Below are 18,308 nucleotides of genomic sequence, written 5' to 3'. Positions count from 1 at the left end.
TCTTTGGGGCTTTTCGGGTTTCTGAGCTCCTTGGGACTAAATCTAAGCGGGGCATTTGCTGGCAGGAGGTGTTTTTCTCAGACAAAGGATTGAACATTTGGCTGTCCAGTTCAAAAACTGATCAGAGGGGCATGGGTAAGGGTGTGTGGTTGGAAGCAGGAACTCCCAGCTGTACTTGTCCGCTGCATTTGGCAAGGCAATGGAAGATTCTGTCGGGGGGGGGGGTTGGGAGTGATTTGGTTTTCAAACATCTTGATGGATCCCGGGTAACAGATTATCAGCTGCGTATGGTTTTGCGCAAAGGGCTGCAGAAGATTGGGTTGGACGGGGCACAGTTTGGGACTCATTCTTTCAGGATAGGGGCAGCGACTGAGGCTCACAACCGGGGTTGGTCCCAGGGTGACATTATGCGGCTAGGGTGCTGGTCGTCAGACTGTTTTCATAAATATGTGAGAGTTAACGTAGGGGAAGCGCATGCGTTTACCCCCCTTTTGTGAGTCTCATTTTGTTTTCTCTTTTCAGGTTCTGTGGCTGGGCCCCATTCGAAGGAGTTCACGGTGTGGATTGTAGGGCATTCATTAATCAAATGGGCACATGTTCAGTCGTGCAAAAGTTGTTTCGGGGGTATGTTGGGGTTCAATGAGCATCTTTTTCGAATCATTTGGAAGGGAAAAGGGGGAATGCTATGGAGGGACCTTATTCCGTGTTTGAATAATGCTATGGTGAGGGGCCAGTGCCCGGATATTTAGTTGATACATTTGGGCGAGAATGATCTCTGTGGTGTGAAAGGTGTGGAATTACTTCGAGCAATGAAAAGGGATTTGGCCCTGCTGAAAGAGCGCTGGTCGGGATGCCATGTTTTGTGGACGGAATTGGTCCCGCGGAGGGTTTGGAGAGGGGCTTTGAACCCCAGAGCTATTGACAGGGCACGGAGGAAGGCGAATGCTGAGATTTCTAGATTTTGCCGCAGTCTGGGCTTTGGGAGAGTGACTCACAAGGAAATCCGTTTTGAGGCGGTGGAGTTTTTTCGGGATGATGGAGTGCATTTATCCAGGATTGGTATGGATCTATATTTGCTTGAAATTAGGGAGGTTTTGTCCAGATGCGTGAACGTCCAAGGTCATGGTCAAGGAGTTTAAAAGTTTTTTCTCTGTTGGGGGGCAGAAAGAAGGGTGGGCAGTTTTTACCCACGCCTTCTTTCTGGGTGGCGGGGGTTATTTGAATTTTTACAGTTTTGCCGGAGGTTGGTTGATTAATTTGTTGAGTTGGGTTATCGACAGGGAAAGGATAGGTTGGTTAATTTTAGTTTGGTTACACAGGTTGGGTGATTGATAACAGTTAAGGGGCAGGCAGGGGAGTTTGTTTAACGGAAGGGTTGTATTTAGAGGTTTATATGGGGTTATACGGTAATGTAATGTTTGATATTGTTGTAATGTTGTAATGTACGGGCGGGGGCGGGTTCGAAGAAATTTAGGGGAGGGGGCGGGGTGTGGGGTTAGGTATATGGTTTATTTACTGAGATTTAGTTTTGGAAGGCTTTTGCCAAGGTTTTAAATTGTTATGTGCACCTGTTCCAATAAAAGCGGCCTTTTTCACACAAATTCTTGGTCCGTGGTCTGCTTCCCCCCCACCCCTCCCTCCAAAAGCTGGTGCAGGCTGCGTTCTAGACGTGGACGGGCACAAACGTGCTTGCCTTTGGCACGCCTTTGGTGTACCAGCCGCGCATACGCTCCACAAATCCAATGTGCGTCCGCAGCAATAGTTGACTGGTGTCTGGCCTCAGAAAAAACTAGAGGGCACCTGATGGGAATGCTACGTCTCCTAGGAATGCGGAAGTGTAGTCTGAAAAAGGTAGATGTGCGGCGCAAGCGAAGCTGAAGAGACAGACTGCAAGTATTTGGCAGGATGATTTCTGCCAATGCACAATTCTCCCCCAGATGTGCAAAAAACGGCCAAGGTGCTTAAATTAACACAAGGGTATGGTTTTAAATGCTGGCACAATTCCCCCGTATCATGTGGACTGACGTAGCAGCGTATCCTCCCACAGTACAGATTCCATTTTAAAAATGCATGCAACAAGGAACAAAATCTATTTTTTTAAATATGCATAAAACAAGGAGCAGTTCAATTTTTAAAAGACACAGCGATTTAAAAGAAGTCTGGGCAAACTAACCGCTGCACATCCCCAGCATTGCTTTAATGTTATAATATCTCACCCGCAAAAAGATTAGAGCGGATTTGAAGGAAATGGTGGCTCTGCTACGCTTTGAAGGAATTCTGAAGCGTAGTCTGAAAAAGTGCGATGTGCAGCCCAAGGGAAGCTAAAGAGACAGAGTTCAAATATTTAGCAGGATGATTTCTGCCAATGTGCAATTCTCCCCGAATGTGCAAAAAACTGCTAAATCGCTCAAATTAACAAAAGCAAACAGTTTTAAATGCTGATGCAATGCCCCCATAACATGTGGCCTGAAGTAGCAGTGTATACCCCAACAGTACGGATTAAACATTTAAAATATGCAAACAAAAAGAAACACATTTTTTTTTTTTTAAATATGCATAAAACAAGGAACGCTTCAATTTTTAAAAGTCACTGAGCGATTTAAAAGAAATGCAGGCAAACTAATCCCTGCGGGTCCGCAGCATTGGTTGACTGATATAATGTCTGGCCCCAGAAAAGACTAGCGAGCGCCTGAAGGAAATGGTCAAAAAGCTTAATAGAGAAGTCTGTGGGGATTGCCAAAGCAATAACAGCAGCCCGAGCTGTCTTTTAACCAAGCTTCAGTAAGAAACATCAATTCCCAGTGGATCTCAGCAAGCAAATTAAAGAAGTCTAGGGCATGTCTGGGTAAGGAGTGACAGTCTATCAAGTACGCCGAAAAGGAGACTCCAATGTGCGGCCCAAGCGAAGCTAAAGAAACAGAGTTCAAGTATTTAGCAGGATGATTTCTGCCAATACGCAATTGGGGAATATGGGGAGCAGCACAGACCACTGACACCGAAATAGTGTGAAAAAGGCCGCTTTATTGAAACAGGTGCACATCACAATTAAAAGGCCCTTGGCCTGATGCCTTACAAAACTACAACCTCACTATACAAACTGTTACCTATGTTACACTACCCCCACCCCTAAGGTCCCCCACACAACATTTAAAACCTGCAATTCAGTACCTCCTACTGTGACCTTTTAACTTTGACCTTTACCCTTTCAACCCTACTGTGACCTTTTATCCTTTGAACTTTACCCTTTCACCTTTCAACCTTAACCTTTACGACTATTAACCTGTAACTAACCTAACTTCCTAAAGGACCTTAAAGATCCTACCTTGTGAACTTCTCTACTCATTCCCTTTCAGCCTGGACTGCCTCAATAACGAATAAACTTGGCTAAAACATGCCAACTTGACTGCCAACTGCCACCCAGAAAAAGGGGGGTGGGGAAACTTCCCCTTTTTCTGCCCCCCAAAAACCTAGGTACCGTCAGAGCCTCCGCAAGGGAAACCGGCACCAGACACAATTCGGCTCATGAGAAAAAGGGAACAACCCCCTAACAATACCTCTGAGTCATAAGATAAAGCCAGCCGCATGAACCTCGTGAAAAGACGTACTGACACCATAGACCCTTTCCATGCCTTGCTATTACCTCCATGTGTACAGCCCCCATGCCACACCCCCCATGGCCCGAACTCAACCCACCTAGCACCGCTTGACCATTGGCGTAACTCACCTGTATTTAAATTCCTAACCCCTACCCCCCCTGCCACCAATAACCTATATTAAAAGGGTAGCGACTACCTCCCCCCCAGGCCCCTTTCTCCTATACGATCCCATGTGCAAACGATACTGAGCGGATCCCAAGATACACAGAGTCTGCACCTCTTTTCTTGCTGGTCTTCCCATATTACCAAAGAATCCTCCAGTATAGAAACAGACCCACCGGAGACCTCCAACTAGAGCCGAACCTGAAAAACAACAATAACGTTTCAGCAAACAAAATATCTTATCAACACTTCCTGTACACATTGCTAACAGAATTCCATGTACTTCTCACCCAAGACCTCATGTCTGCCATGCTCCGACCCCAAGGCAAGCCTACCAAGACCTTGTGTGTCTGCTGCTCCCCAGCAGTACGGAGAACAGTGGAAATGTCGCCCCATTGCCCATCGTTGTGCCATAACCAGCCTCTGCTCGGTGTCACATTTCTCACAGGGAAGTGCCTCACGTCCCAGGGCAACATAAAAACTAGATACCTACGCTCTACATCTGCCAAGACCTCTCCAATCTGTCGTAGAGTTGCAAAAAAACTGTACGAATGCATTCCTCCGGCGGCTTCCCCTAAACTGACCCCTTTTAACCAGAACAATTCATATCCTAAAAATATCCCCCTAAAACCTCTCCAATAAGCTGGACAAGAACAACCACTATAGTGTTTTCCAGAGCCACACACGCGTAACCTATCGAATAACCTCTGCACATATGCCCCAGTCTCCGGCATCAAAGAGGGGATCCCACTCCTAAAATCCCCCACCCCAACCCCGACAACCTGTACCCCACTTGTCTGCCAACGGGGAGTATCGCTGCCCCAAAAACTACCCTCGGCTGCGGACCTTTCCGCTGTCCCGCGTACTAGCGACTATCCCTGTCCAAGCGGCTGCCAAAGAAACTGTACCCATCTTCAATCTTCACTCTGGTCTTTTATCTCCCTTGCTCCCTGCTAAGCAGGGCAGCACCGCAAGACTTGTAACCGAGTATATCTTACAGGAACTCACCCAACTGTGAGCCGGAGAAAGCATTTGCGATATCCTAGCCCTCCCCCGACGCATGACACTCTGTTAACATGCCATCGAATTTCGACCTGCGCATACCAACCCGGCAACAAATTCAGCCCCCTATAGGGACCCACTGACCACCCTTTTTATAACGGGCCCCTAAGCCAGGCCCTGGCTATCCCAATCACTGTCCCGCACCTTTTGGCAGCCCATGGAAACGGGCTTGGTAGATCTAACTCCTTGCTAAGTATGCCCCCTTGGCCACGGTATTAATTATAATGCCCATGGGTGGCAGCACCGTACTGGGACCAGCTGCTTTCCTTGTTGCCCCAAAAAATTCTGTGAGTGTGCCCCTGAGCTCCCAGCACTGTGCAGCCTCCTCTGGCAGTCCTTGGAACCGGCTTATCCTCTCTAATCCCTACCCGTACACAGGACCTCCATGGCCACTGTATCATGCCAGTACCGTTCTGGGCCACTTGACTGAAATGTTGCCAAGAGTACCCCAAATATCAACACAAACTCCTCCAGCATGTGCTATTGCCGTTCTGGGTCACCTGTCTGCTGTGTTGCCAATGGTACCCCTAAGGTCCACACTGAGCTCCTCGAGCATGCCCAGCAACCTCTGGTAGCCTTTGGAACCAGTGCTAAAGCCGTTGTGGGCCATGTATCTAAAAAGTTGCCAATGGTGCCGCAAAGGTCAACTCCGAGCTCCTCTAGCCTGTACTAGTGCAGTTCATGTGCTAGTGCCGTTCTGGGCCATGTATCTTTTAGGTTGCCAATGGTACCTCAAAGGTCAACTCAGAGCTCCTCAAGTATGTGCCAGGGCCGCTCTGGGCCACGTATCTTTTAGGTTGCGAATGGTACCTTTATAGGTCAACTCCAAGCTCCTCGAGCATGTGTAGAGCTGTACTGGGCTACTAGTCTTTTATGTTGCCAATGTTACCCAAAGGTCAACTCTGCCCAAGCATGTTTAGCTTCCCTGGCAGCCCTCGGAACTAAATGTGTTTGCTCTATCACCATTAGTAACCAGGCCACCATGGCCTCAGGCTCCATCTCACTGTCCTGTATTGACAGCCCCCGACCTGGGTCCAGCTGTCTGCTCTGGTGCCCAATGCACACCAAATCACCTATGATTCCCATTTGTATTTGCTTTATCAACGCCATTACCATGCCACCGTGGCCACACGATGCATCTCAATGGCCTACGATGACAGCCGCAAAACGTGTGCAGCTGTGTACTTGTGTGCTCCCATGTACCCCAAATCACCCCTGATCCCCAATCGTGTCGGCTGTATCACTATAGTAAACAGGCCTCACTGTGCACATAATGGCACTAATGCCAAAGGAAACCCCCAAGACCCACCTGAACGCCCCAAAATATCCAGCCTACCTGTGCAAACCGGCCACCCCACAATGAAAACTTAAGCAACACAGGCCTCCTCCAGTGCGACACTTCCAATCGAGCTACCCCCTGCTTAATACCCTTGGATGGAAAACCAATGCTGACTCTTCCATGCCTGAGAATCCCCCGACCATGCATGAGCAGTTTCCCTTAACCCCCTGGTCATTGACGTAATTTTTTTGATAATATACCTCCACACTCCAAAGTATTGAAAGGTCCCAGTTACTAGGTGTATTAGACGTTGCTCCCCACACGCCTGATTGTGTTGCTGTGTCCCTGCAGACTTCCGCCATTATAATTGGTAATAGAAGGTGTACCCCCGGGGCCTTTAAGCCTGCAGGCCTACCTACAAAATCCTTGGTGTGCCTTCCGGTATTAAGGCTCCCGCCAGCACCAACAGTATCAGCTTTTCTCTTTAATTGCAAGCCCATGCAGTATACCCACAGCTACGGGCCCTTCCCGTAGTGTAAACCGATGGTCCCCAGCTCAGCATTCTCCTACCCTCATACCTTAACCCCATCTTGAACTCTTGTGCCGAAGCTCCTCCCTCAATTACACCCGACACCCAAATTATGCTGCTGCGCTTTTACCTGGTGCTAGAACCGGTGTCCATTCTGGAGCCCGCCCTTTGTATCCTTTTGTTCTCCTCTTGTTGGGTTCTCCTCTGCTGTCCTGATGCCACTGTCCTTTCTGTTGCCGCTTGCCTGCTGAATGAACCTGGAAAATGTCATGAACAAATTGGTGAGATCCCCCCCCCCCCACCCTGGTGCAGATCGGAGCTTCTGAATCCCCTCTACTTCCACGGACGGAGTGATCTCACAGTCACACACGCATACACAAATCACACGCTGGTGGGGCCCATTTCACCATCATTCATCCTACCACTCTTATCCGTGCCATGTATAAGGGGAAACACACCTTTTAATACCTATCCAATCTGCCTGTACTTTGAGGTCAATGGCATCTACTAAGTTGCTTTTAAATCTAGCGAAATATTTCGAAGAATACACAAATAAATTCAATAAACATGACCAGAAATAATCACCCGACACAGAGATTCAAACAGAATTATTTGTTTATCTAAAATTGTAAGAAAAGCCAATTAAATGCAAATTCATTTCTCTCATATTTACCTATTCTGTCTCAATGTCAGTTTCTAAGTCAGAACCGGTCCTCTGTAGAAGAATTAGAGTTTCCTGCCGTCTTGTAGAGTCACCGTCCTCTCCGTCAGCATAGGGACCTCGGATCATCAGTTCGGGAAGAAGTGGCGCTAGACCTCTCTAGCCTACTAATATTTATACCAAAATTTACATTCTATAAAGTTACAATTCTTTGTTCAGAACGGATGAATGGCGGAAATAATGTCATCTTGGTACATTTGCGATATTGTGCGAGATTTTCTCACACATAGATTGTCCCAAATAATGAATAGAAAAATTGAATGTCCATGACTAATTCGATACATCTACGGATGTTTTATAAGATAATTTGTATCCCAATGGTGGGATCAACAGTTCATAAGTTCAGTTTTCATTTTCGCAACAATCTTCATGTTCAGGGGTTCTTGGCAACCATCCTGGATTTGTCGTCATGATCATGGCTTTTCAGTTTTGTCGAGTGGGCAAGGTCACAGGCAGCGCGAAGCATCCTTGCAAAAGTTTCCATCAACTCAAATGCAGGCTGTGGGTGGTAGCCATTTTGTGGTAGGCCACATTGGCCAACTTAAATGAAATAAGACATAAAACAAAATTACTGCACGGAAATGATTAAACAGTGTTATTCCCCTGCTAATACCCTTATGTGTATGTATTTATCTAGCCATTTGCAACATCAAAATCCATTAATGCATATTAATTATAAGCGCAAACACAATAACATCACATAAGCAACATCGATTTCTGTCAGTTTGCTCACCAACTTAGTTCACTTATTATTTTAGCCATGCAATAGCATTCCCACGTGTAATTCTTTTGTTAATAAGGTTGGTTAGACAACATTTGACAAACTTTTAATAATTAATAATTAATCAGTAGTACTTTTAGTTATAACATGCGAAAATGAAACAGGTATTCGGTTTTAAAGTAAAAACCCTGCTCCATCAATCCCCCCTTTGGTGATATCTAATCACCACAAAAATCAAAACCCCAAATATCAATTTAGTTTTCCCCTTTTGGAAGAATTCAAAATATCTTCTTGTTCATGTTTTTAAACCCTTGTTTCCATCTCATCTTCCTTTTTAGTTTCTATATACATGCTTTCTCTTAGCTCTTCTAATTCTATTTCTTGTAGATCTGTTTCTGGTTTCTTTTGTCTCCTATTAACATTTTCTTTTGTGATTTTCTTTTTATTTCTTCTATATCTACAACACATACATCCTAATCTAAGGATCAATAATGCAACAATTACACATGTTAATGGAAATAATATCTTACCAAAAATGGTACTACCTATTTTAGCTACAAAATTCTTAATAGCAATCATTTTATTAGCCATTCTAGTCCAGATACTTTAAGCTTCCAGTGGTACTAATTCTTCATGCAAATCAGTAATATTTTTGATATAAACCTTTAGATCTTTACTTTCGTCAGGAATGTAAGTGCAACAATTTTGAACTTTCAACATTCCACAGACTCCACCCTCTTTTGCCAAAAGAATGTCAAGGGCAAGTCGATTTTGCATCGCCATAGCACGCAAAGCAACCATTTCTGTATTAACCAAAAGAAAGCCTCCAGCGGTGCTTGTTGACAAGCGATCCACCACTGTTGACAGCTTCCGAAGGCCAAATGCATTTAAAGAAATTCCCACTGCTGGAATTAAAGCTCCAAAAATATTTCCTACAATTTCTGTCCATGTTTCTCTTCTATAGCGTGTTAATAGATTAGTTTGTTCAGCATCATCTACTCTATCTATGTGAAAAATCTTTGGAAAGACCATGCCAAAATAACATGTACCAAACCAATGGTCAGGCAAACGGTAATAAGCCTTGTTCCCACAAATATAATACACTCCCGGGAAAACTGGATCTTCTCCTCCTCTAAATCCCCATCCGGTTGCAATAAAGTATGTATCATGGCACTCACTAGTGCCTATAAAATAATAATCATATTGGGATCTCTTCCTGGTAATGCACAGTTTGCCTTTCTGTGGGGCATCTATAGCCATAGTTGGACTGGCTCCATTTTTCAACTCCTTTTCTTTCTCAATATCCCACATTGTCTCACTCATTGTATGCCCTTCTGCTTTCTTGTGCATGTTCAACCTTCTTCTCTCCACCATAGCTAGAAAATTCTTCTCTTCTCCCTTCAAACTGCAAGTTAAATTGTTTCTAAAAACATATTCTAAGGTTAATTCTTTGGTTTCTAAAAAAATCTCTCCTAAAGTGTTAGCTTCTTTTGCAGGATTCAGGGCTTTATTCATAGGCAGTTGCCCATGAATATTATCTACTTTAGACATATTATAATCTAATTTCCCTAATTGATAAAATATACTAATTAGCACACTACAGGAAATTCCATACGTAGCCGGAAGATGATGATAAGTCACTCCTTCCGAAACAGAGGCAGGTAATTGCATGCAAACATAGCAATCCCTTACTTCCATTGTCTTTACGTACTCATACAACAATTTAGAAAAAACATTGCTAGTAAAAATCATTAATTGACCTATCCTTATGTATATGTATATTGCTAGTTCTAGTCGGTACTATTTTCGATGAACTTTTCCCTATATTAGTTTTGTTCTCAGTATGACCTTCTAAAGTGTCTATAGTGACTCTAAATGAAATCAGTAGAGCAAGCACGCTCCAAAGCAGCATTAATAAACCTGTACAGCAGCAGCACATCTTGCACCATCTTTTCAGAAAGGTACATCTACTTTTATTATTCTCAGTGTTAGCCATTTTGTTAATTTGACCGTGTCTTTTGACTTAGCCTCTTCTACTCCTCTACCGAACTTTTAAGGGCAGCAAGTACCCAACAGATTTTTACAATCTACTAGTTTTAATATTGCTTCTTTTCTTCTCCCCTCCAAGTGATTTTCCTTGGATTTACTCAATTTGGATTTTCATCACTTTTCACTGTCTTTTCATCATCATCAAACTGTATCAGGTCCTGAACATCCGTCTCTTCTCCAATGTCGGATAACTCTCAGGATTCCCACAGCTTCTTCTTCTTCAGCAACCTCCTTCAGCAAAGCCTCCTCTGGACTTCCTTGGCTGTCCGCCTCTTCTCCTTGTTCAGGCAGTGCCACATACGTCCATTCCGGTGACTTGTACCTCTGGTTTGGTTTCCTTATTCTTTTAGTTCTCTCAGGTATCTTTGTTTCTTCTTCTTTAGTTGGATTTTGACTTGACACTTCGTTCACTTGTTCAGCTTTCGAAGAGTTAACTCGTGTCAGTCTGTACCTCAGTCTCTTTATCTTATTTGGCCAGAGATCACCTTTAGCATTTCTCTTTTGTCTTCCCTCTTTATTGTTTCTTTCTCCAAGCCAAGTTATCTTTCTCAGAACTCGTCCTCCATGTATATCATTGTCACTTTCATCGGACTCTGTCTCAGTTGCCTCTTGTTCATTAACAGTTTTCTTTTCCCCAACAACTTCCTTTTCTCCAACAGTCTCTTTTTCCACCAATTGAGATTTCCCTACTTCTGTCCCTCCTCGGGTCTCCGACACGCAATCTTCTTGCTGTCTACTTGTCCCTTCACCTGGCTTGTTGTTGCTTTTCTCCCTACCCCTCCTCGGGGTTTTTCCGCAATCTGTCCCTCACTGTCTTTGTCTGTCCCTTTTTCTTCAATATTTATCTCAGGTGGAACTTGTCCAATTTCCTCATGTGATTCAGGTGTCTCTTCTGTTGGAATGTTCTTTTCTTTTCTTTCTTTCTTTTTGTGTTGGTCACTGTCAATTAGAACCTCAGGTAATTCTTCTGAGTCTGAACTTGCTTCTGCAGTTTGCACTGTTCTCTTCAGAACCTCTTCTGGTGGGATGAAAATTTCCCTTGACTCACTTTCCCCACTTTCAGGATTCTTTTTCCTTCTTACTGTCTCACTGTCTGCATCATCACTGGAATCTGATTCTTCAAAGTATTCTTTTCCAGTACCATCTCTTGGATTTGGAACTCTCATTGTGTGACTTGCATGTATCCAATTTTTCACTCCAGCACACTTCACAGCAGTCGTTGTGGTCAAGATGACTTGTCTTGGCCTTCCCCACCTTGGAACCAGGCAATTCCTTCTTCTGTGGACTTTTATCCTTACCCAGTCCCCTGGGCTCAGATCATGGGCTGGTTTCTTTTCAAGTGTGGTGGCGTCTTCTCCAACCTGGTGAAACACAGAATGAACTGCGTCAGCCAGGCCTTTACAGTAATCCAAAATCATGGCATCAGTTATTGTCATCAACTTGTTGACTGGTACAAATGCATGTCTCATTGCACGTCCCATGATAATTTCATGTGGACTCAAACCTATCGTTCTGTCTGGAGTAGACCTAATGGTCATCAGGACTAGAGGCAAGACATCGGGCCATTTCATTCCTGTGGCTAAGCACATTTTGCCAATTCTGTTTTTTATGGTACCATTCATTTGTTCAACCACACCAGAAGCCTCTGGTCGGTAAGCACAATGTAGCTTCTGCTGTACACTCAATGCTTCACAAATTAGACCCATGATTTCATTATAAAAATGTCCTCCTCTGTCTGATTCAATGGTTACTGGGAACCCGTACCTTGGGATGAACTCTCTTAACAGTAATTTGGCCACTGTTATCCCATCATTTCTTCTTCTTGGATATGCTTCCACCCACCTGGAGAACAAACAGACCACCACCAGGACATACCTCAATCTGTTGACTGGGGGCATTTCAATGAAGTCTATCTGCATTCTTGTGAAGGGTCCTCCCTCCCTGCCTATTGTTCCTAGGCTCACCACTGTTTTCTTTCCAGGATTCAATTGCTGACATATCAGACATCTCTGGCAGAGACTTTCTGCTATTAGTCTGAACTTTGGACTGTACCAGGTTTGCTTAAAGGCTCTTATCATAGCATCCCTCCCCAGGTGTCCTTGGCCATGGTACAGCCTTGCCATTGTTGATAGCATGCTATTTGGCATGACTGGTCTTCCATCCCTATAGACCCACACATGATCTTTCTCTCTAGGTGCACAACCTGCTTTCACCCAATCTCTAATTTCTTCATCTCCTGCCTCATCCTGTAGCTGTTTTACTTCCTCCCATGTTCCCACCTCATTAGTAAACATTAAGGAACAAGAAGATATTTCTCTCTCTTTGCTCCGGTTAATGGAATGATTGTTTCTTGCACAGTATTGTGCTATGTCATTAGCAAATTTATTACCCACAGTAACAAAATCATCACCATGACCATGAGCAGCACATTTTACAACTGCTAGTTCTTTAGGCAGCTGTATTGCCTCTAGCAGCTTTCCAACCACTTCAGCATTCTTTATGGGAGTTCCACTTGAGGTCAGGAAACCTCTTTGTAGCCATAGCTGGCCAAAATCATGGACAACTCCGAAGCCATACTGGCTATCAGTCATCACAGTTACTCTCACACTCCTCCCAATCTTGCAGGCTTTTGTCAGTGCCACCAATTCTGCCACCTGAGCGGATTGAACTCCTTTCAAGGGTGATGCTTCCACAACTTCCGAGACTTTACACACAGCATATGCTGCACTCAACACTCCTTCATCTGTTCTCAGACAAGATCCATCCACAAACAACACATGATCACTTTCAGGCAGTGGCAGATCTCTTATGTCTGGCCTTGGCTTTGTACAGTAATCAAGTACATCCAGGCAGTCATGATCAACGTCATTTCTCACTCCCACACATTCAGCATCAGGCAACAGTGTCGCTGGATTCACATTCACACATCTCTCCAGGCTTACATTGGTTGCACCAAGAATGACTTTCTCATATTTAGTCAGCCAACTATGAGACATGAACTGTGTCCGGCTCCTTGTTTAAAGAATTGCCACATCATGAGGTACAAATACCCTTACAGGGTATCCCATTATGATTCCCTCACTTTGTTCCAGACTTTTGCAGGTAGCAGCTACTGCTTTCAGGCAACCTGGTAAACCCACAGCTACTGGGTCAAGAGTTGCTGCGAAATAGGCAATTGGCCTCGTCAGACATCCATGTTTCTGGATTAACACTGAAAGTGCACATCCATTTCTCTCACTACAATACAGCTCAAATTCCTTTTCATAATCAGGCATTCCTAGGGCAGGAGCTTCACATAGTCTGTCTTTTAACTCTCTGAATGCAGGCATTTCTTCTGGGTTTAGTTCCAATGGGTCTTTCACCTCACTTTTGGTCAATTTAATCAATGGTTTGGCAATCAGGGAAAAGTTACTTATCCACTGACGACAGTAACCCACCATTCCCAGGAACATTCTCACCTCTCTTTGTGTCATTGGGGCTCTCATTCCTCTAATGATTTTGATCCTGTCAATGGTCACTTTTCTCAGGCCTTTCTCAATATTATGTCCCAAATACTGGACTTCTTTCTTACAGAACTGCAATTTGGCTGGAGATACTTTTAACCCTCCATCTGTCAAGTGATTCAGTAATGCAATGGTGTCTACTTCACAAGCTTCATGTGTTTTTGATGCCACAAGTAGGTCATCAATATACTGGACCAAGACCGAATTTTCAGGCATTGTCAGACTTTCCAAAGATTTCTTTAGCAATTGATTGAATATTGAAGGGCTCACTGTATACCCCTGTGGAATTCGGCACCATGCCAAAATCCGTTCTCCAAATCTAAAAGAAAATATTGGCTGGCTGTCATGATGCAATGGGATTGAAAAGAAAGCATGACATAAATCAATTACTGTATACCATTCTGCATCATGAATCTGATACAAAATCACTGATGGATTTGGCACAATATGACAACATGACACAACAATCTTGTTAATTTTTCTCAAATCCTGTACTATTCTGAACTTTCCATTAGATTTCTTCAGTCCCATTATTGGTGAATTACATGGGCTGCTCAATATTTCTCTTAACACCCCCTGCTGAATCATCTTTTCAATTATGGGTGTTATTCCTTCAATTATTTCAGGTGTCAGTCTGTATTGCGGTATGTTTGGGTAAACCACTCCCTCTTTTACAGTAATCTTTACTGGATCTACATTTCTCATCAGACCCACATCTTCTCCAGTAAAATCCCAAACTGCTGCTTTCACTGTCTGTTTCAATTCTGGGGGTAATGCATCTGGATTCAATATTGCATATGTTCCCAAAGCCTCACATTCCCTGTTATCCATGGTCATTCTGTATAGAACATCCTCATCAGGTGTCTCAAAGGTTATTCCATCTGGAGTACAGAAAATAGTGCAATTCATCTTGATTAGCAGATCCCTGCCTAGCAAGTTCACAGGACTTGTGTCACACACCACAAATCGGTGCATGTCTGAAAATGTCCCTATTCTAACCCTTACTGGTTCAGTAAGTAGAGTTTTAATCTGTGTGTTGGACACACCAACCACTTGGATTGCTTCGTCCGAGAGAGGAAGATTCTTTATATCAGCTGACCTGACAGTTGATCTCGTGGCCCCTGTGTCAACTAGAAAAGTGACACTTTCACCATTAATTTTCCCATCTACAAAAGGCCCTGCCTGGTCTATTTCTAGAGTTGCGCCAAGTACGCACCCCTCTTCCTCTCTTCGGCAACGTCAGAAGTCTCCCTCGGAGTCGCTTCCCTCATTTTTCAGCCAGTACTGAGAAACTGCGCTTGCGCGTTTTGGTTTGATTACCTGTTCTTCATCGTAGAATCCCGACACTTGGCTGTACTTCTGAGATCCTCTTCTCTGTGGTAAGGGTGGTTTTGGCACCTGATTCTGCTGCTTATCAGCCTTCTTCTGTTGCCGATGCTGACCACACCCCTCACTCTGCATCTGTGAATTCAATGATGGATTATCATCATTAGTAGACGGTGGATTCTTACACTCGGATTTCCAGTGCCCCAATTTTCCACAGTTGTGGCATGGGAACTTTTTCTTGGCTTCCTCGATGTTCCCCTTTCCTTTTCCTGGACCAAACCTGGGTTTATTTCCTGGGTTATTTGCCTGTTCAACCAACTGAGCTTCCTGTCTTTCTGCAACTTTCACTTGTGCCCACATTGCCTTTTCTTTTAGCTTCCTCTGCTTTGCCTCAATCTCATCACTGAAGTATTTTGCATGTCTCAGAATCTCATCAATCTTCTTACTCTGCCAGTCTACGGTGTGCTGCCTTATCATTTCACTGATTTCCGGCCGCAAACCGTACACAAATCTATATACAAAATGGCTCAGGTCCTTGTCACCCAGATGTTCATCTCCACTGATCTGTTTGAAAGCTAATATTAATCTTTCCTAATATGCATGGACAGATTCCTTCAATTCTTGATGTGTTCGATCTATTTTAACCCAATCGGTTTCCTTGGGAGGTACCTTATTTTTCAAGAAGGCCATAACCTGCTCATACTTCTTCATTACCTCCGGGTCTGGAGCTCCTGTTTTTGGATCTCTCGGGTATTCCTTAGTGGGCCAGTCTATGACTATTTTACATTCTGCCCACAGGTCTGCTGGTACAATTATATCAAACAGACTATTCAGGTCAATCCACAGTACTTTTGACAGCTTTACAAATCTGTCGACCTGTCTGTACCACTCAACGGGCTTTTCCCTTAGTCGAGGGAAATCATTTGTAAATGATAAAATATCCTGTCTGGTCCATGGGACATGTACGTACCCACCTCCTGGAATCTCTCTCATGGGGTAAGCTGTCACTGCCTTCTCTTTTTCTTTCAGGGGGAATGCCGAGTAAGCTCTATCTGCCCCATCCTCTCGCTTTCGGTAGCATCTGTCTTTCCATCTTTCTACATCTACCCATTTCTTCAGCAAAGCAATCATTTCCTTAATCTGTCCTGTTCGGCCTGCATTGTTCAGATTCTCAATGTCCTTATCTGTAAAATCCACTCGGTAAGGCCTTTGTAAAGCTTTTACCTCATCCATGTCAATTCCCAATTCACTGGCTAATCCTTTTAATCTACCATGTATGTTCTTTGCTTTCCATGTAATACTCTTACACAGGAAGAGGATCTCCCCTTCCTGATAATTTTTCAGTGTTTCTGTAGGAATTGTTCCTACTATCATCTCTTCCATTTCCATACGTAGCCTAGCTACATCAATTCCCTGTGATTCCTTTTCTTTTCTCTGTAAAGTTTTCAGCCAATCATTCAAATCTTCAGCAGTTATCACAGATTTTTCTGCAGCCCCTGGTTCTGTCACTCTTTGTGGTTCTAAAATTGATCCTCTGTTCTCTTCCACACATCCAGAATTCAAACTTGAGTTAGTTTGCACACTCAATTCTCCTCCACATATGGTATGTCTCCACTGATTTTCTCCTGTTCTCCCCTGTGTTTCTCCTGCTGTCATTTCTGCCTGCTCCGGAGGAACAATCAATCTATTGCTCACATATGGTACTGTCAAACCATTCTCACCCATCCTCTGCTTGTCAAAAATTGGCATAACCGGGCCTATTGCCACAGGCACTGTAACTGCCTCAAGATTTTTAGTTAGTTCTCTGATTTTCTTTGTCAGTTCAAAGGTAGTTCTTGCTAGTTCTCTGGTCTTTTCATCCTCAAGTTCATTCTCCTTTTCTATCTCTCTTTCTCTCTCTCTCTCTCTCTCTCTCTCTTTCTCTCTCTCTATCTCTTTCTCTATCTCTCTCTCTTTCTCTTTCCGCCAGAGAACAACTGCTTTTCAACCCAGGGGTGGTACCCTCTGTCTTAATAATCCGCAAGGTGTCTCTCATCGGGGTCACTACTGTTTCTACCTCTGGTTCTCGTCTATACGGAGGTGGTCTTTTATAGAGCATGTCCTCCAAGACATCATCATCAGACTCGTTTGCCCCATATCTCCTGGGTTCTATATTATGTTCTTTTTCTGTACATTTCCTCCCTCCTGATTCCTCTGCCGTTCTAACAGGATATAATCCCTCGGTCATACTGGCATCACGCCACCTTCTCATTCGGTCATGATGGGTTTCGCGATCATACTTTCGCCCAAACATGTACCTGTAACTACCCCCACCCCTCTGCTTTTCTCGTTCATGCATTTCATCTTCCCATTCAGTCAATGCCTCGAACTGCGTCGGCATAGGCCGAGGCTCTAGATTCATCATCCGTTCCCGTAAATTCCTCAGTATGGCCAGATTAAATGAGCCATGTTCCGGAAAAGCTAAAACCCCATCTTCCCTTGTATACTTCACCCAGTTATCCAACCAAATACAGGTATGATACCCATACTTTGCAACCATCAAGGATGCCGGGGTTCTTATCGGGGGCAATAACTGTCCTTCCCTAGTCACAATATCTTTATCCTTGTCGAACCAGTTCTTTACTTTACTAAGCAAGGATTTTTTTTTCTTTTCCTCAGCGTGGTAGTACATTTTCTTATTTTTCCCAAGCTGCTTGTCCTTTCTACAGCTGTACGATCTCCTGTCCAATTGCAGCGCGACTCACACTAACGCACCAATCCTGGAGCGTCTATGTCACTGACTCAGTCCGCGAATCCCAGCGCGACTCACACTAACGCACCAATCCTGGATCGTCTACGTCACTGACACAGTCTGCGAATCCCAGCGCGACTCACACCAACGCACCAATCCTGGAGCGTCTACGTCACCCTGTATGTCTCCCAATCCTAGCGCGGCGTATACTAGCACACCAATCACCGTACTTCCACTGTTCTAACCCACTGTCCAATCACAGCGCAGTTTCCCTGACGTCAGCAGTCGCTGCAGTCGCTTCTGCTCCTGTCTCCTGTCCTTCTCGTCTACCCCTCCTTTACAAGACTACTCGGTAGACTTTGTTTCAACTTCTACGAGTCTGTTAGTTACAACATACAAACATCTCCATTGTCTGCTTCGCTAGCCACAGAACAGCAAAAGACCTTTCCCACGAGAATTCTGCCTTTCCCGAGAGCAGCGCTTACCTCTGCCCTACTACAGAATCGTTACTTCCGTTGATAAAGTAGCACATCCCTCTACTTTACCCTTCTAACAAGCACCAATTAACTGTTTTCTCCGGAATGTTCCTAAGAGTTTCACAATTAACCAGAATGCCTTCTCATTCACGC

At 44.2% G+C, this 18,308-nt stretch overlaps 1 long non-coding RNA gene across 1 annotated transcript; it reads right to left on the bottom strand.

Moving 5' to 3' along the window:
* Window positions 1-7,228: 7,228 nt before the first annotated feature.
* LOC146785730 (uncharacterized) lies at window positions 7,229-15,090 on the bottom strand. The gene is made up of 2 exons (XR_014970467.1): window positions 14,943-15,090; window positions 7,229-7,889 (listed from the first exon to the last, which is right to left on the bottom strand). It is a non-coding gene; the product is annotated as an uncharacterized LOC146785730 (long non-coding RNA).
* Between the last annotated feature and the right edge of the window lie 3,218 nt (window positions 15,091-18,308).

Source organism: Triturus cristatus, chromosome 11 (assembly GCF_964204655.1).
Source record: "Triturus cristatus chromosome 11, aTriCri1.1, whole genome shotgun sequence".
NCBI lineage: Eukaryota > Metazoa > Chordata > Amphibia > Caudata > Salamandridae > Triturus > Triturus cristatus.
Note: the sequence above shows the minus strand (reverse complement) of the source record. Positions and strands in the feature narration are given on the sequence as shown.